The sequence below is a fragment of the Tursiops truncatus genome, chromosome 11 (genome assembly GCF_011762595.2).
Source record: "Tursiops truncatus isolate mTurTru1 chromosome 11, mTurTru1.mat.Y, whole genome shotgun sequence".
In the NCBI taxonomy this organism is placed as follows: Eukaryota; Metazoa; Chordata; class Mammalia; order Artiodactyla; family Delphinidae; genus Tursiops; species Tursiops truncatus.
Genome location: NC_047044.1, coordinates 43217803 through 43245232, shown reverse-complemented (window position 1 = coordinate 43245232; position 27430 = coordinate 43217803). Strand labels below are relative to the sequence as shown.

At 37.3% G+C, this 27430-nt stretch overlaps 1 long non-coding RNA gene across 1 annotated transcript in view; it reads left to right on the top strand.

Annotated features, from left to right (window-relative positions):
* LOC141275845 (uncharacterized) overlaps positions 1 to 27430 on the top strand; it is a 194760-nt gene that overhangs the window by 134494 nt on the left and 32836 nt on the right. Inside the window, exon 4 of the long non-coding RNA XR_012324290.1 lies at positions 5022 to 5118. This is a non-coding gene — a long non-coding RNA (uncharacterized lncRNA). The remainder of the gene's footprint in view (positions 1 to 5021; positions 5119 to 27430) is intronic.

Genomic DNA, 27430 nt, shown 5'->3' with positions numbered 1-27430 from the left:
CAATAAAAAAGCTGAATTGAGCAGAACAAACACAGACCAAACACCTACTTTGCTTGCCTTTCATCTGAAAACCCAAACCTAAAATCATAAAATTTTTGCTCTCTAGTGACGGAAAAAGCCAATCCTAAATATGTCAGCAACAATAAAAACAAAGTATGCAAAAGTCAGCAGATTTGAATTTCTTGCGCTTAGCCGGTCTTAGGTCATATAGAGTAAGAAGAACGTTCAGAGAATGATTCCAAGATTTTCTTAATTTGTTGAAGTGAGAGAAAAAGGTAACTGTATTTTTAAGGTCCTTTAAATTTTCCTCCATCCACCTCTGGAATTAGATTATTCCAAACCAACATTATAAATGGAGTTGGGAGGTGGAAGAATGGAGAGAAGGAAGAATGGAAGTCTTGCTAGGATAATAAAAATAGAACAAAATGAGATAGTTATCAAAGAAAACGAGATATATGGAAGTCAGGCAGTATAGGAAGCACAAACGGGCATAGGAAAAGGAATATGGCATCCACATAGCTGCAGAAATTGGAAAGGAAAGCAGGGTATGCAAGTGCCAGGAAGCCCCTGATTTGAAGTATCTATTAATTATACCAGTGAAAACTCCCCAGAAGATGTTCAGTTTCAAATGAATTATTCATATTGTTAAACAATATGGCTTTTTTCTCTGCCTGGAAATATCTCTCCTTCATATTGTGCTTGTTCAGTGTTAAGGTATCACCTTCTGTTTGGTCTTTGCTTGCCTCATCACCATTATTGCATACACCACACTACATTTTTAAAAAAATTAATAGACTATTTGGAACTATATTCAGTATCTTGTAATAACCTATAGTGAAAAAGAATCTGAAAAAAGAGTATCCATATATACTCTTTTTCAGAGTGTATATATATATATATATATATATATATATATATATATATATATGGATCTGAATCACTGCTGTACACCTGAAACATTATAAATCAACTATACTTCAATTTAAAATTTTTTTAATTAACAGACTAGCTTTTAGAGCAATTTTCCGTTTACAGAAAAATTGAGCAGAAAATATTGAGTTCCGGTACACCCCCCTCCTCCTGTACACAGTTTCTCCTGTCATTCATATCTTGCTTTATTTGCCATTTTTATTATACTTCCCTAATTGTTCATTAACTCTTTAGTGCAAAAATTATAAATAATTCAGCGCTAAGCAAAGATATTCAATAAATGTCACTTCAAAAACTAGACAGAACGTAAACTGGGTAGTAGAATCATGTATAACTTATTTTCAGTATAGTTTTTTATATCAGGGACCATTCTAAGAAGATGATGAAAGCCATAAACTCTCTTTAGAAAAAAACCATGCTAATACATGTGTATATACATCCAACTTTGAACATACTGGTTAAAAATAGCAGGATCTCCCAATGTCAGCACTATTGACATTTTCTGTTGCGAGGGGCTGTCTGCTGCATTGAAGAATGTTTAGCAGCATTCTCAGCCTCTATTTACTAGATTCCAGGAGCATTTCCCTCCCCTATAATGACAATAAAAATGTCTCCAGACGTTGCCAAATGTCTCCTGTGTGGCAAAATTGCCCCTGCTTGAGAATTTCAAAAGAAAATTTCTCCAGACCACAACTAGGAAAGTCTGCATTAATATGAAAACTGATTACAAAATAATGCTAATTGGGGGTCCATTTTGAAAAAGTGTAACTGAGAAAGGAGAGAAAGAGATGACAAAAGGATAAAATGATTATGCATAAGAAGGAATTGATCAAACACAGTAGACACTGGGTAAATGTCGAGCATACATTTATTGTGGGTTTTCTAACACACGTAAAACAGGTAATTATTCAGAGAAGTTTTTAGTTGCTAATCTGGTATATGAATATGATATTTGTTGTTTCCAGCCTTTTATTTAATTTACAAATGAATTTCAAGTGTATATTTTTAAATTATTCCTTGAGAAAATGCAATAAGACTTATTAAATTAGTAACAAAAATTACCTATAAAACCAGAAACACAACTCACAAAGCTGTTTACTGGTTACCCAGTCATTGATCCACATTACTAAGTCCATCTAGAATACATAAATATGCAAACCAACCTTGAGCAGGCACCCTTATTTGTAGGGCACTTGGAGCTACAAGGAAGTCCTGTAAAGTGAAAGGAGGGCATGATCTTTGTTTTCAAAGAAACAATTGTCCACTGGTATTTTCAGGAACAGAGTTTAAAGTTTAATTCTGGATCAATTTACTTTCTAAGCAAAAACTGTGAGGCAAAAAACTCCTTAGTCTCATGAGCTCCCTTATATTAAGGTTAAAAGGTCTTGGTTAGACTTAAGGATAGTTTACTTCAGATGTAAGAAAAGGTGAGTCATAACATCTCTGTGAAGACAGTCTGACCAAATCATGCACTAAACATCTTCATGTGATAGCTAGGACTGCAAACACTGGAAGCAAGTGAGCTTAGGTTGGAATCTTGTGCCTGTCCCTTGTAAATTACGTGGAATTAGAAAAATCAAATAAACTTTCAGTCCCAGTTTTCTAATAGTATAATAGAGATCATAGATGTTTAATGAGACCACGTACTGGGAACATAGCTATACTCAACTATGTTAGTTATCAGTAAAGAAACTAATATATATTGAAAAACTACAATGTGCAGAAATTTTGCTAGGACTGATAAATGTTACAGTAATTAATTTTCTTTATATAAGTAATATAAATAATGTTAGTTTTACTATTGAAGAAACTTAATTCTCTGTAAAAATAAGATACATAACACTTCTGTGTTTTCAGTGAATGATAGACCCCTGACAGACATGTCAATTTTACAGACCTCTTAATACATTATTACGAGACTAATTAGATACTGTTTCAGTCTTAAATATAAAATTTATGAATGGTAAAGGTGACTTTGAGCTAGTCTAACAAATCTGGATATTTCTATGTATTTATCATATTTTCACTTTTATTAGTGAAGAAATTCCCCAAAAGTTCCCTCCCTTGTGTCCTATGTTTTTGCTTGTTTGTTTCCTTGAGGCCAAAGATCTGTGTTTTATCTGTGTATACCCCAGTGTGTCCTGCACAATGCCCTTATCTGATTGATCTCTGAGAGTGGAGTTTAAATGAGGTAAATTAAATTGAATTGCTTTAAACAGAAAGCTCCTTTCAGCGCTGCTTATTCCTGTAGATTCCTGGAGTTCGCTAGAGCTGAAATGCTTCAGACAGCTGTTTTTCATTACTGTATATTAAGTCACTGTGAGGTTGGCATGAAGAAATGAAAATGTCTTGACACAAAGAGTTAATGCGATTACAAGGACTTACACTATTAGAACAAAACGTCTATCTAAGGTATCTGGCTCAGTTCCAGAGCATTTGGTCTCATACTCTGCTACCTTCTTTGTATGAATAATTATGATTTTTAATTGAAGTGTATATCAACGTTTATGTACTGGTTTGGCCGCTGACGTGTCAGATGTGTAGTAACTCTTCAAATGAACCTGAATTGTAACTCTGACCCCATAAATTAAATTCCAAGATTACTTTTTAAAAACTTCTCTTGGCTGCCACCTTGTGCTGATTTTTCAAAGTAGCAAAATTCAATCTTGAAGAAAGAAGTACAGGTTTCCAACCTTGTTGAGGCTGGTAATTTACATATGAATAACAGATAATTTTGTGATGAGGTTAATAAAGATCTAAAAATAGCATCTCTTAAAATAGCATTTATGATAAATCTGTCTTTTTTCCCATTATTTCTACAAGTAGTGTGACACAATAAACTTGGGAAAAAAATAGGAAAAATATTACCTCAATCCCTACAAAATATATGTGATATCGTGACATTAATTTAAAACTTTCTGTTTTACACTGGTTACTTTCTGAAAACTTTAAAATTAGATTTGGCTGCTGAACAAATATTAATGTAATAAGAAATTGCATGTATTATAAGACAACTTACACCTTACCATCAATTTTTAAAAGTATGCAGTTATAATGAACTATATAGTATATGGTTAGTTTATTAGCTAATTTGATAACTATTCAAATAGAAATTACTAGTGGATAAATAACATGATTTATTAGAGTATATGCAATGTGTATGTTCATATTTTTTTCTTGTCTTGATGACCATGGGTCATCTGCTCTCTGGGAATACATCTAATATGTTCCAAAACTAAGTTAATTACTTGTCTAAGCAAAGGCTGTGAGTTTTCTCAGAAGAAATGAGATCATTCGATTGGGACTTATCATTAAAAGAGCAAGATAGGGCTTCCCTGGTGGCGCAGTGGTTAAAAATCTGCCTGCCAATGCAGGGGACACGGGTTCAAGCCCTGGTCCGGGAAGATCCCACATGCCGTGGAGCAACTAGGCCCGTGAGCCACAACTACTGAGCCTGCGCGTCTGGAGCCTGTGCTCCACAATGAGAGGCCGCGATAGTGAGAGGCCCGCGCACCGCGATGAAGAGTGGCCCCCGCTTGCCACAACTAGAGAAAGCCCTCGCACAGAAACGAAGACCCAACACAGCCAAAAATAAATAAATAAATTTTTTAAAAAAGAGCAAGATAATTGCTACAATCTAATAATAAAGAGTGAAAAGGGAACATGGGTTAACCACAATGCCATCAATCATACTGATGGAAGGAGGTCAACTAATGATTGTTAAAGCTTCAAATTCACAAACCATGTGAACTATTTGAAGGTAAAGTTAGATAGTATTGGGTCTTAAGAACTCTGCTTTTTTTTTTTAATGCATTAACCATATTCACATACTGCCAAGATTGCCAGCGTGAGAGTTGTTGGTTTCATAGGACAAATTCATAAATCCTGCCTCAAATCTGTTTTCATACCTGAAGATGGCTAAATTCAACTGAAGTCTGAGTGGGGCACTACTCTGATGTAGTGGGGAACTCAATCTTCATCACCCTCAGTTAGGGAAACCTGGACAGAGTAACTTTCATTTCTTATTGTTCAGGAAGTAACCCTTGTTGAGATTCAAACTCAGCAGAAATTATAATTGTTTTATCTTTCAGCGAGGAAACAACTTGATATAATGCAGACCTCTCACTGCAAAAATTAATTTAAGAGCAAAAATTCCTAAGGAGACAGCATCAAAAAGAGCAGCCTCAGGTAATCTTTTTTCCAGTCCAATTCTATTTCAACAACTCCTTGATGTCTATGTTCTTATGGACACTCACAGGTATTCATATTTATTATGAATTCTAGGAATTATATTTTGTACCTACTACCATATAGGATAGTTTTTCATTATGTTATTTTAAAAATCATTTGCCGTGGTATGTTCTTTCTTCTAAGAAAGCAGTGGAAAAAGAATGCAAGACACCATCATTTGAATTATTATTGTTTTTTAATTTATTGAACATGTGCCTTTCAATTAGGTCTGGTCCAACTTTCTCAAGGTTTATGCTTTAATGACTTTATGAAATCTTTTCCATTACGCCTTTGAAGTGGTCCTGTTTTCTTAATGGAAGAAATGTATTTAAATTGTCTGAGAGCCAAGTTTTCTCTCCTTGCTTGCTGCCCTAGGATATGTGAGACTAGAAACTCTATCAAAAATATTCTTAATTTACTTGCTAGCATTCGCTTTCTTGGTAGGAATCATTTTGATTAGGAGGGAAAGTGCTTTTTCATTGTCTTCTTTCACTGGCAAATAATACATTGCATTTGTGTCTTTACTGAGCCTAGAGCCTTTAGATTCATTATCCAATTAATTCTCCTAACATTGCTATAAAGTAAGAATGGGGAATATTTCCCAGTCTACATGTAGGGAGATTAAATGTCTTATATTATGTCACCAAGCCAGTAAAAAAGCAGAGTTAAGAAAACTGCTTTAGGCTTGCCTTCATTACAATATTGGGTCATTATTTCTCATATTGCAAGAATCTCTGCTGAGATAGCTGGAACTAGGAGTTGAGAACTAAGCAGGTTTTTTCGTATTTAATTGTAACAGTGTTCTCTAAAATGGCCTTTTGAAAGAATAATTGAGAATATAAATGCATTTATATTGGCAGAACATAGTACATGGTATTTTAGTGATTATGGAACGAAATCACTTTTGTTTTTCTAGTTATATAAGCTAGTTAACATCCATTAATAAATGAAAATTTTAATATTCACTAATAAGTGAAAGCATTTTTACTTTCTCCCTTTCATTTTTTATGGATAAACTACTTTAGGGACTTCCCTGGCGGTGCAGAATTTAGGACTCAGTGCTTTCACTGATATGGGCCCAGGGTTCTATCCCTGGTAGAGGAATTAATATCCTGCAAGCGTGGCCAGAAACACAAAGACAAACTACTTTAATCTGTCCTCTTTATCACATGAGGATTATGCAGGTCAATCTCATTTTTATTTGATTACTTTAATCATGTATTTTTGAGACTTTTTATATTCCTACAGAAGTAATTCAAGGAGCACCATTATTTTTATTATTTTTATTTTCAAATAAAATTTCATTCAATCTATAAAAAGACCAAAAATTCAAATATTAAATATCTTACATGTTTCTTGATTTCCCATCTTTCCTTGCTGCATAAGAAAACTAACAAAATTACTGTTTGCATGGTACGTTTGATCATACTTTGACTATAACCCAAAAATTGAAATGTCGGAAACTCCAGAAGCACAGAGTTCCTTGTGGGATTTCACGCCCAAGTCTTCAGGCCAGGGAAGACCAGAAACTGAGATAAGCTTCAGCTGCACACTTGAACTTTCGGCTCTTTAGGAGAACACAAATTTGGGTTCATTTGAGATTTTCTTTGTTTAAGTCAATAGATAATAGAGCTGAAGGAACCTGTTAAGATGTCCTTGAATTTCTTCTTTGCATAAAACAACTTTAGGAAAAATGAAAGCTGAAGGTCCAGGGCCACCTGAAATATTATCAGTGGTGTCCCTGCTCACACTGGTAGATTTGATGCCACCTTATGGAACTCAAGGCTCACTACATTACATGTTAAAATAGCTGCAAAACCCAAGTTCCATGGGAGGGCTTATAACTGAAATTTATTCAGTAGGAAAGCATTTCAATGTATAAATAAAAGGCAGGGGATTAAATACTAAATTCTATTATAATACTTTTTTAAAAGCTTAAAGCTGTTACATTTTACATTGCATATCAGATATAAGATTCATTTTCCATTGGCAATGTAAGAATTGTTTTTTTAAAGCAAATGTGTAGTCATATTTCAGACATTCAGAAAAGCTTAATTCCTTTGTTATTCTGTTTCTTATTTCTGTCCTATCATTTTATTTTACCCTTAATTTCTTTGTTCCAAGTTACATGTAGACTACTAAGTTACTCAAATGTGGCTAGAAGTAGAATAAACATATCTAATTTTTAAATTATCCTAATTCTGCAAATATTGAGACTAAGCAGAAAGACTAAGCCAGGGGATACTGACCTTGCAAAGACCCCTTTGTGAGCTTGTGTAAGGAGCATGAACACAGGGGTAGGAACTTCTACTAAATCATATAAGGGAATGAATGAGTAGGAATTAGGATGACATCTGTAGCTTTTATTTTTTAAAAAAATTGCTCTCAGAAAGGATGAGGCAATTGAGATGTGCTAGTCTCCAGCATGTGAAAAGGAAAAGGGAAGCTTAATGCAGATATATGCTTGGACCCCGCCCAGGCTTCATGAACATTGGACGTGGGTCTAGATAAGAGCTTTCTTCCAAACGAATTCAAACTGAGTTTTAATTTTAATATCTAATGAAATATAAAAAGCAGTTTCGTGGGCATAATAGGTAAGTTATAGATTATTTGATGGCTCTAAAACACAAAATCTTTCATTGATCTAAACTCTTATGTTCAGTGATTCTCAGACCGGGCTGAACAATCAGAATCAATGGGCTTCTTTTACATGATGCTTTTCTGATCAGGAAGGCTTCCTATGATCTGGCACCGAGTAGTAGCTCAGATAGGTGTCACGCGTTCGTGGAATCTGCCTAGATTCCCAGCTCCAGGGATTTGGATATTTGTATAAAATTTATTGTCATCACTGGTCTTTGGTGAGCTGAAAGAATTTCATGGCAATTCTTGACCATATTCCTGTGAATCTTCTTCCTACTCCTGCTCTGCTGAAGCATTTGTCAGAAAATATGAAGAGGAGGAACCTGTGAGTCTGCCACAAACAGGGTCAAAGTTGATGTTCTCAGGAATAATTTTCTTTCAGCTGTGCATAACCTTGATGTTATTCTTCTACTCCAGTATTTTTTTAAGTATACTTTTTTTAACATCTTTATTGGAGTATAACTGCTTTAAAATGTTGTGTTAGTTTCTGCTGTATAACAAAGTGAATCAGCTATATGTATACATATATCGCCGTATCCCCTCCCTCTTGCATCTCCGTCCCACCCTCCGTATCACACGCCTCTAGGTGGTCACAAAGCACTGAGCTGAACTCCTTGTGCAAGGCAGCTGCTTCCCACTAGCTATCTATTTTACATTTGGTAGTGTATATATGTCAATACTACCATCTTACTTCATCCCAGCTTACCCTTCCCCCTCCCTGTGTCCTCAATTCCATTCTCTACCTCTGTGTCTTTATTCCTATCCTGCACCTAGGTTCATGAGAACCATTTTTTTTTCTTTCTTTAGAATCCATATATATATGTGTTAGCATACAGTATTTGTTTTTCTCTTTCTGACTTACTTCACTCTGTATGACAGACTCTAGGTCCATGCACCTCACTACAAATAACTCAATTTCGTTTCTTTTCATGGCTGAGTAATATTCCATTGTATAAATGTGCCACATCTTTATCCATTCATCTGTCAATGGACACTTAGGTTGCTTCCATGTCCTGGCTATTGTAAATAGTGCTGCAGTGAACATTGTGATACATGACTCTTATTGAATTATGGTTTTCTCAGGGAATATGCCCAATTGCTGGGTCATATGGTAGTTCTATTTGTAGTTTTTTAAGGAACCTCCATACTGTTCTCCATAGTGGCTGTATCAATTTACATTCCTACCAACAGTGCAGGAGGGTTCCCTTTTCTCCACATCCTCTCCAGCATTTATTGTTTGTAGATTTTTTGATGATGGCTGTTCTGACTGGTGTGAGGTGATACCTCATTGTAGTTTGGATTTGATTTGCATTTCTCTAATAATTAGTGATGTTGAGCATCCTTTGTTCTAGTTCTGTGAAAAATGCCATTGGTGGTTTGATAGGGATTGCACTGAATCTGTAGATTGCTTTGGGTAGTATAGTCATTTTCACAATATTGATTCTTCCAATCCAAGAACATGGTATATCTCTCTGTTTGTATCATCTTTAACTTCTTTCATCAGTGTCTTATAGTTTTCTGAATACAGATCTATTGTCTCCTTAGGTAGTTTATTCCTAGGTATTTTATTCCTTTAGTTGCAATGGTAAATGGGAGTGTTTCCTTAATTTCTTTTTCAGATTTTTTCATCATTAGTGTATAGAAATGCAAGAGATTTCTGTGCATTGATTTTGTATCCTGCTACTTTCCCAAATTCATTGATTATTTCGAATAGTTTTCTGGTTGCATCTTTAGGATTCTCTATGTATAGTATCCTGCAAACAGTGACAGCTTTACTTTTTCTTTTCTGATTTGGATTCCTTTTATTTCTTTTTCTTCTCTGACTGCTGTGGCTAAAACTTCCAAAACTATGTTGAATAATACTGGTGAGAGTGGGCAACCTTGTCTTGTTCCTGATCTTAGAGGAAATGGTTTCAGTTTTTCACCATTGAGAATGATGTTGGCTGTGGGTTTGTCATATATGGGCTTTATTATGTTGAGGTAGGTTCCCTCTATGCCTACTTTCTGGAGAGTTTTTATCATAAATGGGTGTTGAATTTGTTGAAAGCATTTTCTGCATCTATTGAGATGATCATATGGTTTTTATCCTTCAGTCTGTTAATATGGTGTTACACATTGATTGATTTGCATATATTGAAGAATCCTTACATTCCTGGGATAAACCCTACTGGATCATGGTGTATGATTCTTTCAGTGTGCTATTGGATTCTGTTTGCTAGTATTTTGTTAAGGATTTTTGCATCTATGTTCATCAGAGATATTGGCCTTTAGTTTTCTTTCTTTTTTTTTTTTTTTTTTTGCGGTATGCGGGCCTCTCACTGCTGTGGCCTCTCCCGCCGCGGAGCACAGGCTCCGGACGCACAGGCTCAGCGGCCATGGCTCACGGGCCCAGCCGCTCCGCAGCATGTGGGATCCTCCCAGACCGGGGCACGAACCCGCGTCCCCTGCATTGGCAGGCGGACTCCCAACCACTGCGCCACCAGGGAAGCCCTAGTTTTTTTTTTTTATGACATCTTTGTCTGGATTTGGTATCAGAGTGATGGTGGCCTCATAGAATGGGAGTGTTCCTCCCTCTGCTATATTTTGGAAGAGTTTGAAAAGAATAGGTGTTAGCTCGTCTCTAAATGTTTGATAGAATTCACCTGTGAAGCCATCTGATCCTGTGCTTTTGGTTGTTGGAAGATTTTTAATCACAGTTTCAATTTCAGTGCTTGTGATTAGTCTGTTTGTATTTTCTATTTCTTCCTGGTTCAGTCTCAGAAGGTTGTGCTTTTCTGAGAATTTTCCCATTTCTTCCAGGTTGTCCATTTTATTGGTATATAGTTGCTTGTAGTAATCGCTCATGATAATTTGTATTTTTTCAGTGTCAGTTTTTACTTCTTTTTCATTTCTAATTCTATTGATTTGAGTCTTCTCCCTTTTTTTTTGTGAGTCTGGCTAATGGTTTATCAATTTTGTTTATCTTCTCAAAAAAACAGCTTTTATTTTTACTGATCATTGCTATTGTTTCCTTCATTTCTTTTTCATTTATTTCTTATGTGATCTTTATAATTTATTTCCTTCTCTAACTTTGGGTTTTCTTTTGTTCTTCTTTCTCTAATTGCTTTAGATGTAATGTTAGGTTGTTTATTTGAGATGTTTCTTGCTTCTTGGGGTAGGATTGTATTACTGTAAACTTCCCTCTTAGAACTGCTTTTGCTGCATCCCATAGGTTTTGGGTCGTCTTGTTTTCATTGTCATTTGTTTCTAGGTATTTTTTGATTTCCTCTTTGATTTCTTCAGTGATCTCTTGGTTATTTAGTAGTGTATTGTTTAACCTCCATGTGTTTGTATTTTTTCCAGTTTTTTTCCCTGTAATTGATATCTACTCATATCGTTTGGTCGGAAAAGATACTTCATACGATTTCAATTTTCTTAAATTTACCAAGGCTTGATTTGTGACTCAAGATATGGTCTATCCTGGAGAATGTTCCATGAGCACTTGAGAAGAAGGTGTTTTCTGTTGTTTGGGATGCAGTGTTCTATAAATATCAATTAAGTCCATCCTTTTTAAAGTGTCATTTAAAGCTTGTGTTTCCTTATTTATTTGCATTTTGGATGATCTGTCCATTGGTGAAAGTGGGGTGTTAAAGTCCCCTACTATGATTGTGTTACTGTCAGTTTCCCCTTTTATGGCTGTTAGCATTTGCCTTATGTATTAAGGTGCTCCTATGTTGGGTGCATAAATATTTACAATTTTGTGTCTTCTTCTTGGATTGATCCCTTGATCATTATGTAGTGTCCTTCTTTGTCTCTTGTAATAGTCTTTATTTTAAAGTCTATTTTGTCTGATGTGAGAATGGCTACTCCAGCTTTCTTTTGATTTCCATTTGCATGGAATATCTTTTTCCATCTCCTCACTTTCAGTCTGTATGTGTCCCTAGGTCTGAAGTGGGTCTCTTGTAGACAGTATATATATGGGTCTTGTTTTTGTATCCACTCAGCCAGTCTATGTCTTTTGGTTGGAGCATTTAATCCATTTACATTTAAGGTAATTATCGATATGTATGTTCCTATTACCATTTTCTTAATTGTTTTGGATTTGTTTTTGTAGGTCTTTTCCTTCACTTGTGTTTCCTTCGTAGAGAAGTTCCTTTAGCATTTGTTGTAAAGCTGGATTGGTGGTACTGAATTCTCTTAGCTTTTGCTTGTCTATAAAGGTTTTCATTTCTCCATCGAATCTGAGTGAGATCCTTGCTTGGTAGAGTAATCTTGGCTGTAGTTTTTTTCCCTTTAATCACTTTAAATATGTCCTGCCACTCCCTTCTGGCTTACAGAGTTTCTGCTGAAAGATCAACTGTTATCCTTATGGTGATTCCCTAGTATATTATTTGTTGCTTTTCCCTTTTAATATTTTTTCTTCTATTATTTTTTGATAGTTTGATTAATATGTGTCTTGGTGTGTTTCACCTTGGATTTATCTGTGCTTCCTGGACTTGATTAACTATTTCCTTTCCCATGTTAGGGAATTTTTCAATTATAATCTCTTCAAATATTTTCTCAGACTGTTTCTTTTTCTCTTCTTCTTCTGGGACGCCTGTAATTCAAATGTTTTTGTTTTTAATGTTGTCCCAGAGGTCTCTGAGACTGTCCTCAATTCTTTTCATTCTTTTTTCTTTATTCTGCTCCCTGGCAGTTATTTCCACCATTTTATCTTCCAGCTCACTTATCCGTTCTTCTGCCTCAGTTATTCTGCTATTGATTCCTTCTAGAGAATTTTAAATTTCATTTATTTGTTCATCATTGTTTGTTTGCTCTTTAGTTATACTAGGTCCTTGTTAAACGTTTATTGTGTTTTCTCCATTCTATTTCCACGATTTTGGATCATCTTTACTATCATTACTCTGAATTCTTTTTCAGGTAGACTGCCTATTTCCTCTTCATTTGTTTGGCCTGGTGGGCTTTTACCTTGCTCCTTCATCTGGTGCATATTTCTCTGTCTTCTCATTTTGTTTAATTTACTGCGTTCGGGGTCTCTGTTTCGCAGGCTGCAGGTTCATAGTTCCCATTGTTTTTTGTGTCTACCCCCAGTGGATAAGGTTAGTTCGGTGGCTTGTGTAGGCTTCCTGGTGAAGGGAACTGGCACCTATGTTCTAGTGCGTGGGGCTGGATCTTGTCTTTCTGATGGGCAGGGCCACTTCTGGTGGTGTGTTTTGGGGGTGTCTGTGAACTTAGTATGATTTTAGGCAGCCTCTCTGCTAATGGGTGGGGTTGTGTTCCTGTCTTCCTAGTTGTTTGTCATGGGGCATCCAGCACTGGAGTCTGCTGTCCATTGGGTGGAGCTGGGTCTTAGCATTGAGATGGAGATCTCTGGGGGAACTCTCGCCAACTATTACGTGGGGCTGGGAGGTCTCTGGGAGTCCAATGTCCTGAACTCACCTCTCCCACCTCAGAGGTTCAGGCCTGACACCAGGCTGGAGCACCAAGACCCTGTCAGCCACATGGCTCAGAAGAAAAGGGAGAAAAAAAGAAAGAAAAAAGTAATAATAATAATTATTAAAGTAAAAAAAAAATCATAAAAAAAATAAGGAGAGAAACCAAACCAATAAAAAAATCCACCAATGATTACAAGCGCTATAAAATATACTATGATAAACATAAAAACAAATCAGTCACAGACAGCAAACCCCAAGTCTACAGTTTCTCCCGAAATCCACTGCCTCAATTTTGGGATGATTCATTGTCTATTCAGGTATTCCACAGATGCAGGGTACATCAAGTTGATTGTTGGGATTTAATGCACTGCCCCTGAGGCTGCATGGAGAAATGTCCTTTTCTCTTCGTTGTTCGCACAGCTCCTGGGGTTCAGCTTTGGTTTTGAACCCACCTCTGCGTGTAGGTCGCACTCAGGCATCTGTTCCCACCCATACAGGAAAGAGTTAAAGCAGCGGTTGATTAGAGGACTCTGACTCATTCAGGCTGGGGGGAGGGAGGGGTACAGTAGTTATAATTGGAATGACCTTGCAACAGCCTGAGGCACACCATATGTTTTCCCGGAGAACTTGTCCCTGGATCACCGGACCCTGGCAGTGGCGGGCTGCACAGGCTTCTGGGAGGGGAGTTGTGGATAGTGACCTGTGCTTGCACACAGGATTCTTGGTGGCTGCGGTAGCAGCAGAGTTAGCGTTTCATGCCCATCTCTGGGGTCCGAGCTGATAGCTGCGGGTTGCGCCCATCACTGGAGCTCATTTAGGTGGTGCTCTGCCTTCTTTGTGCAGACAGGAAAGGAATCCCCTCTCCTCACGCACCCTAAAACAATGGTCTTTTGCCTCTTAGGCAGTTCCAGGCTTTTTTCCTTCTGCCAGCGTTCAGTAAGTGTTCTGTAGGAGTTGTTCCACATGTAGATGTATTTTTGATGTATTTGTGGGGAGGAAGGTGATCTCCACGTCTTACTCCTGTGCCATCTTGAAGGTCCCCCTCCTATTCTTCTACTCCTTAATCTCAGTAGCTTCAAAGGGAGTCCAGCAGAAGATTGCCGATAACATCCTCCTTAACAGCTGACCTCACCAAGCAGCACAGGTGCTTTTCCCACTTTTGCAAGGCTCCAATTGAATTTGTGTTTTATTTTCTGTCTAATGTCATCAGGGTTTGAGGTTCAGGTGAACATGGTCTCTTTCAGTTCCTCCTGTCACATAATTCTGATTGGTCTTTTCCATGTTACTCTTTCTTGCCTTGCCATCCTCATCTTTATATCTACAACTGAGAAGCTAACTTACTTTCTTCATTGCCACATTTCTTTCTATCCAGTCATCATGATTCATTTTACTCTCTTCTTTTTCTCCAGATGAAAGATAACTCTGCTCTTTCAGAGCAGCTATTCAAGTATTATTTCTCAGGTGTTTTTGTTTTTGTTTCCAATGAAGGCGTTATTTTCATTTCTTAGCCAATGTGCTCATTATTGTCAACTCAGATGGTGAAGGGATCTTCTGGAGAGGATTCTCAGGCAAAATTTTCATCACAAAGATGAGAATTGTGGTTGCAAATTGTGATAAAAACAAGTAATCTGTAAAGAAATCAATACAAAATTGTCTAATCTTAAAGATGTACACCTTACTTTGCAGACCCCTCATGAAACATTTGAAGCCAGTCTCTGAAGTAGATCCCAGACTATCAGTTATTCTAGTCACTGCCAATAACAGTGATGCTACAATGTTTACCCAGTGTCCAACTTATAATGTATATTACGTTTCCTTAATGGCTTCTAAAGCATCGAAAACCGTCTCCTTAAGGAAAGTTTAGTTTGTGAATAAAAAGTGAATAATAACAAATACAAGTGCACAGTCTGCTGGAGTATAAAGGTCTCTGTCTCCTTCCAATATGTATGTTCTATAGGAGAGTGTGTTTGCTGCCAGAGAGTGGGTAGCTGCAAGGAAACTGAAGTGGGAAAGAAGACTGGTGGTTTAGATCAGAGGTTGGCAAACATTTTCTTAAAGAGCCAGAGAGTAAATCTTTTAGGTTCTGAGCACCAGATGGTCTCTGCTGCAGCTAGGTAACTCTGCTCTTGTCACATGGAAACACTCATAGGTGATATGTAAACAAATGAGCATAGCTGTGTTCCAAGGAACTTTACCAAAAGAGGCAGCAAGCTGGATTGGCCCATGGGCCACAGTTCGCCAACCCCTTTATTAGACTATTATTAATATTTGGTGTAGTTACATTATAGAAAGGGAACAAGAGTCATGAGTTTGAGATCCACCTCTGGCACTACGTAGAGACATTTTTTTCTATTGTGTGATTTTACAGAGACTAAATAAAAATCATTCAGAAAATGATGCTAATCCTTTAAAATTTTCAAAATGGTTAATTTGTCTGGTACAGAGAAAGGAAGGGAGCTCTTATTCCAAATATATGGAATGTTTTCTTAGTTTCATTCTGTGTGAGTCATCAGAATTTGTCATGGCTCCCTTAAGAAATTCCAACAGAGGAGAGGGCACACGAATCCCTGAGGAGTACAGGAAAGATGCAGTTAAAACTTCTTTTCTTTTCTCACTAAATTCTTTCTGATTTTCAGGAAAGGGACAGCCATTATTTGCTGATACCAAGCCATTCTTTTTATTTCAACCCTCACTCCTGACTAAAATTATTTTTTCTGGATCCCATTCCATGCATTTATTGACCCCAAGATTGTCAAGATGACCCCTTTTGTGGGATTATGGAAATCATGGTATCTGTGTTTTGTCAACAAAAAAAATAATGCAAGAGGCTGCAAATAAAAAAATATTTATTTGCGGTCTTAAGAATTGCAGTTCAGAGATTATCATACTAAGTAGAGTAAGTCAGACAGAGAAAGACAAATATTATATGATATCACTTGTATTTTTTACAAAAAAAATACAAATGAACTTATTTACAAAATAATACAAATGAACTTATTTACAAAACAGAGACAAACTCATAGACATAGAATACAAACTTATGGTAACCAAAGGGGAAAGTGTGGGGAGGGATAAATTAGGAGTATGAGATGAACATGCTACTATATATAAAATAGATAAACAGCTAGGACTTAATGTATAGCACAGGAAATTATATTCAATATCTTGTAATAACCTATAATGGAAAAGGATATGAAAATTATGTATATATATACACACACACACATATATATATATATCCAACTCACTTTGCTATACACCTGAAACTAACAAAATATTGTAAATCAACTATACTTCAAAAAACAAAAACAAAAAAGAATTGCAGTTCTGGAGACACAGAGTACAGTAAAACCCAAAGAATGTTTTGAGGAAGAGAAAGAGAAAGAGTCAGGGGCTTATAAAGACAAAAAGCTACAACGTTATTAAAAGTTGCCTGGTGAGAATTGTAATTGAGCTGAGTGAGAAAATATTTGTTCTTAAGGAATCACAAGTTGTTTTAGGGTAGGGGTCCAATAAGAAGATAGACTGCCACAAGGTATTTTACCATAAGGTTCTGATAAGTATCTTGAGTTTCTAGCAGATGTTCTGGATGTCTTCATTAGGATAATAAGTGGTCAAAAGTTCAGATTCCTTCCAGGCTGAGACATGCATAAGTTACACTTCCTCAGTGGCCTCCCAGCTACATTTTAGAGAGCTCTCTTAGCAATACGAACTCCATTTTGATTTTCCTTCAACAGTTTCTATCATTCCCAACTTTTCTATCTATATAGGCACTTTGTGGCATGTTTGGATCAACTTCTTTGTACAAAACCATAATTGTTCAAAAACCCTCCAGAAGCTAATGTGACCCTGCCCTCCTTGTACTTCACCAGAACCAGCCCTGGAGACCACATTTGTAGTTAGCCTGCGCCACAGAATGATCAGACCTCTCTGGTGGGTCTAACCATTCCCTTAACCCAATCCTCAGCTTGAATTTTACAAAACCAGAGCTATGCGTTTATTAATCCTATGCTCAAAATTTAAACTACAGACAATATGATGAGACAGAGAACTCACCTATTCATTAAATATAATACATATTTGCTCATGGCTTATTTTATGTTAGGCACTGAGCTAAGAAAAGGGATTCAAACATAGCCATTTACCTTAGGATTGAACCATCTCCTGGAGGTACTGAAAACGTTCATCAGTGCTTGTGTTAATAGTATGCAGTTAGTTACACTTGCCAGCATTCGTTCTAGATAAACTTCATTGAGGACCTACATTCCAGCTGTTGCTGAAGGGTAAGTGAGGTGTCACTCAACAATCAGAGAAAAAGGAGAGTTCAGATAGATGGAATAGATTAAGCCAAGGTGAGAAGGAATTAATGAGAATTTGGGGAGAAACCGCAAGCTCAGCATGCAAAGTATTGAGAAATATGACCTGAGGTCAAGATGAAAATGCAGGCTGAAAATGAATTATAAAATCCTTGAATCCTGTATTGTGGAATTTGGATATTTTTACCCACAAGGTGAAAGAGAAAACCCTGAAGATTTTTGAGAGGAGGACTAACATAATCAGATTTAGAAAGTCAGCTTGTATGACATGGTTGAAAATGTATGAGGAAAAATCTAGAAGCAAAAAGGCTGGATTGGAAGGTACATTATGTGTCACAAATAAGAGGTAATTGAACTTAAGCTGGAGTGTTGAAAATGACAAGACAGGCAAACTGAGACACTTTTCAACTGAAGCAGTGAAAAGTTAGGAGTTGTATAATACCTGGTGTTTCTGCTGTTTGTACATTGTGCTACTAAATGTACCTTGTTCACAGAGATGGCTCATTTTAAAAATGTTTTTACCATGTATTTATTGTTTAAACTGATGGCTAATAAGAACTAAATTGTGTCTACCATACCGATGTTTGAGCTTAGCTGGTATTGTCCCCTCTAATTTAATCATTTACTAGCTTTTTAAACCTGATACCTTTTATTCTTAAAATGTTTACTTCATATGGTGATATTCTCTATTCCATTACTATTCCCCTTTCCCACTTCATATATCCCATGTTCCTATGCCACAGAGCCTCATGGTAGTGAATTTTTTAAAAAAATTATTTATGTTATTTATTTTATTTTTGGCTATGTTGGGTTGTCGTTGCTGCACGTGGGCTTTCTCTAGTTGTGGTGAGTGGGGGCTACTCTTTGTGCAGTGCGTGGGCTTCTCATTGCGGTGGCTTCTCTTGTTGTGGAGCATGGGCTCTAGGCGCATGGGCTCAGGAGCTGTGGCTCGCGGACTGTAGAGCGCAGGCTCATTTGCTGTGGTGCAGGGGCTTAGTTGCTCCGCGGCATGTGGGATCTTCCTGGACCAGGGCTCAAACTCATGACCCCTGCATTGGCAGGTGGATTCTTAACCACTGTGCCATCAGGGAAGCCCAGTAGTGAATTTTTAACACTCTCTGGGAATTAATATTAGCAGCTATTTTTGATCCTTAAAAGAATAGATTCAATAGAATAATGGTGGCCCAATCCATAGTTTATCAGTAAAGAAATATGGGAAGTTAAGGCCAGTAAGGTAAAATATTTAATTGTGACAGTAAGAGCAAAGATGTGGTAATTTGTTAGAAATAATCAAAGGAAATATTTTGTCCTTTCTATATAAGACTGATATGATCTTTTTATTTTTTGATTTCTTCATTTTATTGTTGTTACTCTTTTTAGGAGTTTTAATCGTGTCATTATTTTTCTGTGATACAAAGAAGCAAGTTGAAGTGAAAATATTTCAGACTAGCAAATTACTAAATATTATATTTTAATGTTTATTATTATATAATTTTAATGATCATAATATATGAACAGATTTTTTACTTTTGCCATTTTATAAGTGATTCATGCTGTTTTTAAAGAAAATGTATGATTTATCTACAAATGAATTGTTATTTTTTTATTGAGATATAGTTGATTTATAGTATTATATTAGTTTCAGACGTACAGTATAGTGATTCAAAAATTTTATGTTGTTGCTTCTTTGTTTTATTTTTCAATGTTAAAAGAGAAGCCAAGGGGCTTGCCTGGTGGCGCAGTGGTTGGGAATGCGCCTGCTGATGCAGGGGATACGGGTTCATGCCCCAGTCTGGGAAGATCCCACATGCTGCGGAGCAGCTGGGCCCATGAACCATGGCCGCTGAGCCTGCGCGTCCGGAGCCTGTGTTCCACAGCGGGAGAGGCCACAGCAGTGAGAGCCCGCGTACCACAAAAAAAAAAAAAAAAAAAAAAAAGAGAAGCCAATAGAGATGAGAGTAATATTAATATGTAAGGTGGTATATCTTTAACATCTATTAGAATACAACATTTAAAACTATGTTTCAATAAATACTAGTAGGCAATTATTAAGAAGTATCTATAACTAATACATATTAAATTAAGAAGTATCAATGTTGAAACAAATGTTTAAATGTGGTTCATTTTAAACAATTATATTCAACAATAAGAAAATATTAATTTTAATATTTATTTAGCAGCTACTATGTGGCATTATATTCTGGGAATACAGATGAATAAGAAGAATCTTTACTCTAAATGGCTCATAGTGGTGGTCATAGGAGAAAGCCTCAGTAGTAATGATGCAGTGTGATAATACAATATGATGAATGCTAAATTTGATATAGGTATGCTTGTCAGAACATATAAATTTGATAAAACAGTAGCCAAGAAACATGTATTACTCAGCATATGTTAGATTGTGCAAGTCCCACTCTCATTTACCAGATAGTCTAAGATCACCTAGTCCAGTAGGGGCACAGACATGCAAACAAATGCATTTTAATATCCTGTGGTAAGTGCAAAAATAGAATAAACAGAAATAGTACACATGAGGGTCCGATGACCACTGTTTCAGTTGGAATCCTCTAAGAAGCAGAAGCCAAGTTGGGATTTGATGTGTAAGAAATTTATTTGGAAGACTGCTTATGAAAGATAAAAATAAAGGGATCAGGGGTAGGCAGGTCTCATCTGTAAAAGGAGAGAGTAAAGTAACGATTGGGTAGAAAGGGCCTTATTGTAGCACAGCTCTAGAAAGTCTTGGCCAGACTGATGAGGAATCTCAAAGCAAAATTTTCCCATTGAAGAAATATTGCACCTGGCAGGAAGGGGCTGACAATAGTGCACTGTCATGCTTCACCATGGGCTGGTTGCAACCCAGGAAAGTGTGGCCTGAGTGTAAATACAATAACGGATCAAAGAATGGAAGCTGGGCTGTAGGTCAGTCATGGCCATAGCATCAGATTCTCTTGAAAGAGACCTGAGTGGAGCCACTGTAGAGGCCACTTTTCCTTTCAAGTTTGGAAATCCGTTCTTCTAGTGTTCCCTTTGGCTTCTCTTCCTGAAAGAATTTGTAGAAAGGGAGGTTAGGGAGATGAACTATGACCTCTGTCACTGCAATTTGTCTTGGGAATAAAGCTAATACTCATCTTCCCTTTTGTCCACTAGCCATTCTAAACACCCCTCAGCCTCTGTCATCACTTTAGCATGTTCTGATGGATTATTTGGTGATGTGACACAATCCTCCATTCCTGGGGGTGGGATCTGAACCTTTGATAGTCACACGCTTCCCAGTGCAGGTTGTTGAATGTGTCTATTGTCTATTAATTAGGTGAGGGAGTAGCTAGAGGTGCCCAGTGCAGATTGTTGAACGTGTCCGTTCTCAGTTGGGTGAAGGAGTACCTAGTGGATCACCTGGCTTCCACATGTATTCTTATGCCCCCATTGTGTGAAAACAGTCCTACATCCTCCTGCTGATCGGGGTCAATTATCCCTGCCGACTTGGTGACTCCGTTTCCCTGGACACAAAATGTCCATGGTGGCCTGGCATATGTTCTAACTTAAAATGCAATGGGGCTTCCCTGGTGGCGCAGTGGTTGAGAGTCTGCCTGCCGATGCAGGGGACACGGGTTCGTGCCCCGGTCCGGGAAGATCCCACATGCCGCAGAGCGGCTGGGCCTGTGAGCCATGGCCGCTGAGCCTGCGCGTCTGGAGCCTGTGCTCCACGACGGGAGAGGCCACAACAGTGAGAGGCCCGCGTACCGCAAAAAAAGAAAAAAAAAATACAATGGTTCCTTTACTACGTATTTCTTTTCCGTGTGCCCCCTTTGAGGATTCCCACTTTCAGAGCTGTGAGTTTGAGGTATAAGGTACATCAGATCCTCCAGTAAGTCATAGGGAGTGATAATTAGTAGGTCTACTCTTGCTTCTACCCCGCCTTAGTCTGTTGAGGCTGCTATAACAAAATACCACAGACTGAGAAGCTTATAAACAGCAGAAATATATTGCTCACAGTTCTGGAGACTGTAAGTCTGAGATCTGGGTGCCAGCATGGTTGGGTAAGGGCCCTCTTCTGAGGTTGTGGGGTGGAACTGATAGACTTCTGTTTATCCTCACATATGGAAGGGGCTAGGGATCTCTCTGGAGCCTCTTTTATAAGGCACTCATCTCATGCATGAGGGCTCTACCCTCATGACCTAAGCACCTTCCAAAGGACCCACCCTCTAATAACATCACATTGGGCATTAGGATTTTAACATACGAATTTTAAAAGAACACAAACACTCAGACCATAGTGTATCCCTTGACTCTAAGACCCACATATTCTTCCTATTGGCGGCACCAAACACATTTAGAGCTCTTTGATTTAGTACATGTCTTACTCCTGAAGGATGACACCTCATCATAGCAGAGTATTGCTTCTAAGATAGCATCTTGGCTGTGTCTTGGTTAGCCATTTCAGCCCTCTGTGAGAATGTCTGCTCCTGGAGGGGGTGGTTTGTGATACAGTCAGTGAACCCTGTTATCACAGGTCACACTCTCACACCTGTTTTACTATAATGTGAGTCCCCTGATTAGATACTAGGCAGTGAGATTCCCTGTCTGTAGATAAGGCATTGCATAATCTCCCAGACTGTGTTACTGGCTAAGGCTTTGCAGGCAGGAGAGTCAAATTCATACTAGAATAGTTATCTATTCCAAAAGGACAAACCACTGACACTCTAGGGTAGAAGTGACACAATGTGGTAGAATTGTGACTAAGGAGTTGGTTTCTCACCTCATGGAAAAGTACCCAGTTGGGGGCTCAGCATTAGCCTCTGTTGTTAACATATTGGACATTGAGTCATTTATGCTTGGTTGACTTCAGTGAGTGGGAGTCCATGACATTGAGCCTATGCGTGGCTTCTATACCAGCCATTATTGGACACTCTGTTTATGTGCTCGTGATGCAAGTTCCAGAACAGCTTATTATGAAGGCTGGTGAAAGGCCAGCCTTTATCTACTTGGCTTTTCAGTACCTCTTCCACTTCACTCAGCATGGATCATCATCTTAACAGTGAGTTTGCCCCAATCCCTGGGGTCCTTGATGGCTTATTAAGTCCTGTGTTCCAAGAAAGTGCCCATAATTCAACAAATTCACGCTTATCCAATCTTATATTCTGATCAAGCACTCCCAGGAATATTCCTCTGGCTCCTGATGGCACATGCTAAATCATTCTTGGACGTACCATGGTGTATAATTTCTGTGTTTCCTTATGAGTTGCAGCATGTCCCCAGCTGAAACTTAACACTAGCCACAGGCCTAGCAGCCAGGTGAGGGACATCTCCTGAGGGGACGCCTCTTGCCTTAGGGTGGAGAGGATGGGTCCTCCTCAGTACATCCTGAACAGTGAAGTGGTACCTTTCATTGAGGAAGGGTGAGCTACCTCTACTAACACTGAGGACTCAAGGCAGCCAACAGAGCATAAATCCTCGAGGGAATCCAGCCTATGTTTCAGGGTCCCAGTTTTTTCCAACCAGGCCCCTGATTTTGCCGTGGCTGAGCATTTAAGTGTTGCTGGAGTTTTGCAACATTGTCAAATCCTGCAGCTGCTCCTCAGCTTTTTGTCTGCTGGTGATAAAGACTTCTTTTTAAGCTTCTGAAGATATTCTCTGTCTCTCTGGCTTTAACTGTTTCAAACAATGCTTGGTTTTTCATCATCTGTTTAGACTGGCCACGTAACTCAGTAATAACCTGCCAGTTCCATTGTCCTTGGAGGCATAGTTCACCCACATATTCTCCAAATGCCTGAGTCATCATATCAACAAAGATTTTTCTTCTACCAGACTATTTACCAAGTCCACCACTGGTGAAATCTTTAGCAGTTGGGCAATCATCTTGTACTGGGAACTATTAGTGCCTCATATTCCACTCAAGATAGGGCCCCTTTGCAATTCCCCAAACCCCATCTTACTGCCTATTTTATTGGACCACTCCTGACTCCATTTGCATGTGTTTGAGTCCTCTAAAAACTCATGTGAAGATACAAGAAATTTATTGGGGGAAATATTTGTGAAGAATAAAGGGATGGGAGCTGAAGTAGGCAGGGAGAGCCTTTAGACCATGATTCAGGTCAGAAAGATGTAAAAATAGGGAGGAAAGTAAGAACTGGGTAAGAATCCCACTCATAAACACTCATAAATATATTTTCAGGCAAATAGCAGTATTTTCAAGTTATCCAAAACATGGACAATAAAAATATATGAAATTCAAAAAATAATCAACTTGCATGTATTTTCCCAAACCATCATTTAAAAATCCTTTTCTGACCATTACTACAAGTAGTCTATCAAAGATCCATCCAGAGTAAAGAGTCTTTTAATCTATTTATTCTCAGGAGAACAAAGCTTCTGGGACCAGTGTCAGGCATGGGATCTAGTTACTTGAAAGAATGGCAGAAACAAAAGCAGCGTGAGGACTATTCATTTATTTAGATGCATGCAACGTACAGACAGTAAAACACTATTGACATCATCAGAAATCAGTTGAGATCAGAAAGTCCCTCAAGAACAGAATACCAGAGAGAAGATTTTATAATATAACTGTTTAAATTCTCTTTTATGTAGGGAAAAGTAGTTAATCCCAGTGAAAAATGCAGATTTCTTTAAAGTGGCATTCTTTCCAGTGCTGCAGTTACCAACATTATAATTTTCAACAGCTACCAATGAAAGTCTTTATTTTCAAATTGAGAGCACATTATATGCCATGATTTATGAAGTTAAAGATAAAAGAACTGGGCTTCCCTGGTGGCGCAGTGGTTGAGAGTCCGCCTGCCGATGCAGGGGACACGGGTTCGTGCCCGGGTCCGGGAAAATCCCACGTGCCGCAGAGCGGCTGGGCCCGTGAGCCATGGCCGCTGAGCCTGCGCGTCCGGAGCCTGCGCTCCGCAACGGGAGAGGCCACAACAGTGAGAGGCCCACGCACCGCAAAAAAAAAAAAAAAAAGATAAAAGAACTGTTCTTTTATGAAAAGGTTTCTAATTTCATAGGAAAATTACTACTATTATAATTTATTTCCTAGTAGTAAGATTGCTGTCACGAGTCATTTGAGCACATTTGCCTTAAAGATGTTGTTGTTATCCTCTGGCATTTATAGAATATAAGATGTTCCTGTAACTAATACTTTTAAGATGTTAGCAGCATCAGCTATTAATTATGTTGCCTATAATGCATGTGTATAATTCAACTTCTGGAGAATGATGGGCCAGGAAAGAATTAATATTTATTGAAAGCTAACTTTAAGTCAGGAGCTGTGCTAAACATTTTATGCACAACTTCTTATGAAATCTTTAGAGCTGGATGAAATAGGCATTATCCCCGTTTTAAAGATGAGGGAACTAGTGGCCCAGAGAGCCTGAGTAAGTGTATCAAGTCCAGTGGCTTCTAAATGGCCAAGCGGGGACTGTGCCACACCCCAGGATGCAATTGTGCAGCAAAACACAAACATATTGTTACTCCAAATACTAATTGTGATATACTATATCATCTTATTAATTAAATGTTAATTGACAACACTGTGCTTAAATATATGTTAGACAATGTTAGGACTATAAATAGGGTATACAGCAGGGTCCTTATTTGCAATGAGCAAATTTCTTATATATCAATTGACAGTAGGGATAACTTCTTGCAAATTTGCTACCAAGAAGACCTCTGGACATATTCAAATGTACAAGACCCTATGTTATGCTCTATCATAGGGGGTTTTACTGATCCTATCATACGTGATTTTAGCTAAGTTTATACCTATAGACATGTAGACATTCCTTGATAATTATATAGAAGGAAGCTCTGCCTTAGTTGTCATGTCAGCAAAGAAGGGAGAAACACTAACAGGGAAACTATAATGAACTATTATGCAAAAGGAAAGCCCGGATAATATTTTATGTTAATGTATTCACATACCTGCCATGTATCTGTCAAAATAATGTCAACATGCTTTCATGTGCATCATTATATTGAGAGATACAGTGCAAATCTTAATACCTTCATTGTAGAGTGAAGTATCAAATAATGCAAAATTAAGTGGTTCACTGATCCAAGCTTAATATCTTGTTAACCCTATTCTGTGTGACTTCATAGGTCATATTTTTGTAAGTAAATAATGCAAATGGCATTTTTAATCACCAAAGGATTTAACAACTCATTTTGATCAAAAATATAATCTGAAGTGTGGAAAAGATCAAAACATATGACATGTGACCTGATTGATTTTTGAAAAGGATTAATGGAGGAATATATGTCTAATGTATAATAACGCATGTATTTATGTGATTAAAATAATAATTTCATATATAAAATTGGTATGCAAATGAAGACCCTCATCATCCTTCATCAGAAAGTTCAGAAAAGTTTAGATTTAGTATTCCTTCCTCTCCCTTCTAGGACACAGTTTCATTTCATTAGCACCTTTATTTTCCATAGCTTCTACTTCCATAGATCAATATCATAAAAGTTGGTTTATTACTATAATAAAGATTTATTTTTAAAAGAAAAGCATACTAGAATAATGAACACCTAATAGCAGAACTTCTCACCTTGGAGGATATAGATGTAAGCATTGACACCTTAAATTTTATAGTTTACCTCTTAATATGTCTTTGCATAAGGTGTTAAATGTTACTATCTCTAGCTGGTTATGTATGGTCTTTGTAAGGTACATCATGACAATTCTGTAAAATCATGTTACAATACATTGTTTTGTGTGTCAAATGTACATTAGATTTCCTTACAAGTAACCAAGAATTCCTTCTTCCCAGACAGCTCCTATTCAGTTTACTAAAGTTTTCCCATGAAAACTAAACAAAAAACAAACAACCTTTATATCCAGTTTATTTCTACCATTTCCCCACCTTAATGATATTTCTTAAGCTTTGTCTTTGTTCAGCAAAACTTGTTATTTGTCAAGGCAAGAAAGTTTTGAGACCTTATTAACTGGACTTAACTACTGATCATTTTGTTCTCCCTAAACATCACATCTCCTCTTCTAAACTTTTTGCCTGCAAATATATTCTCCAATTGTATTCTTTCATATCTTCTGTTTCTTTCAGGGGTCTCTCTTCTCTGTTTGCATTTTAACCAATGCCATGCTATTTTATCTGTATATTATAAATGTGCAACTTCATATCTCTTTTCAGTGCTGCATTATGTGACAATATGTTGAAATCTTAAAATTGGCCATGATGGAAGTATTTACACCATGGAAATCAGAACTTACTACAAATTAAGTCCTGATTACTTGCTTTGTTGATTTTCTAAACTTAAAAAGGTGTTGGAGAAATGTTAATAATACAGTTTAAACTTAAAAGTCTGTGTGTGTAACCATTACATTGTCAACAACACAAAAATGAGAAAATATTCTTAACTGTATTCAAAAACTATTTTTTGATTCAGCAAAGAAGTCTCACATTATTGACATGAGTAAGGTTCCAAGATACAACTTCATTGTTTCACTTTCAACTTACTACTTAAGAAGAATATCAATGAGCATTCATATGGGAACTACAATCGTTCATCAGTTGTTGCCATGGATTAGCTATGGATACAAAGAGTGCAGCAAAAATCAACAAAAGCATTCTGTGGGAATTGATTGACTATGAATAATTTTCAGTAATAAGTACTGTACATTTTACTATTATTTAAAACTTTTGTCACATTATATTAGTAAAATTTATAGTAAATGTATATACTTATAGACATGATTTTTCTTTTTCCTAGAAAGTCTGTTGTTAAACATTTACCAGTACACCAGTGACTTTAACTATTGGAATCTCTAGAGTTCCCATTTATGCCCATTTCTTTACTCTTTGTTTTCACTTTCTATTTGTAGTCTATTTTCACTAATATTTTCATGTTGACTATTCCAAAATTTGGAATATCCAA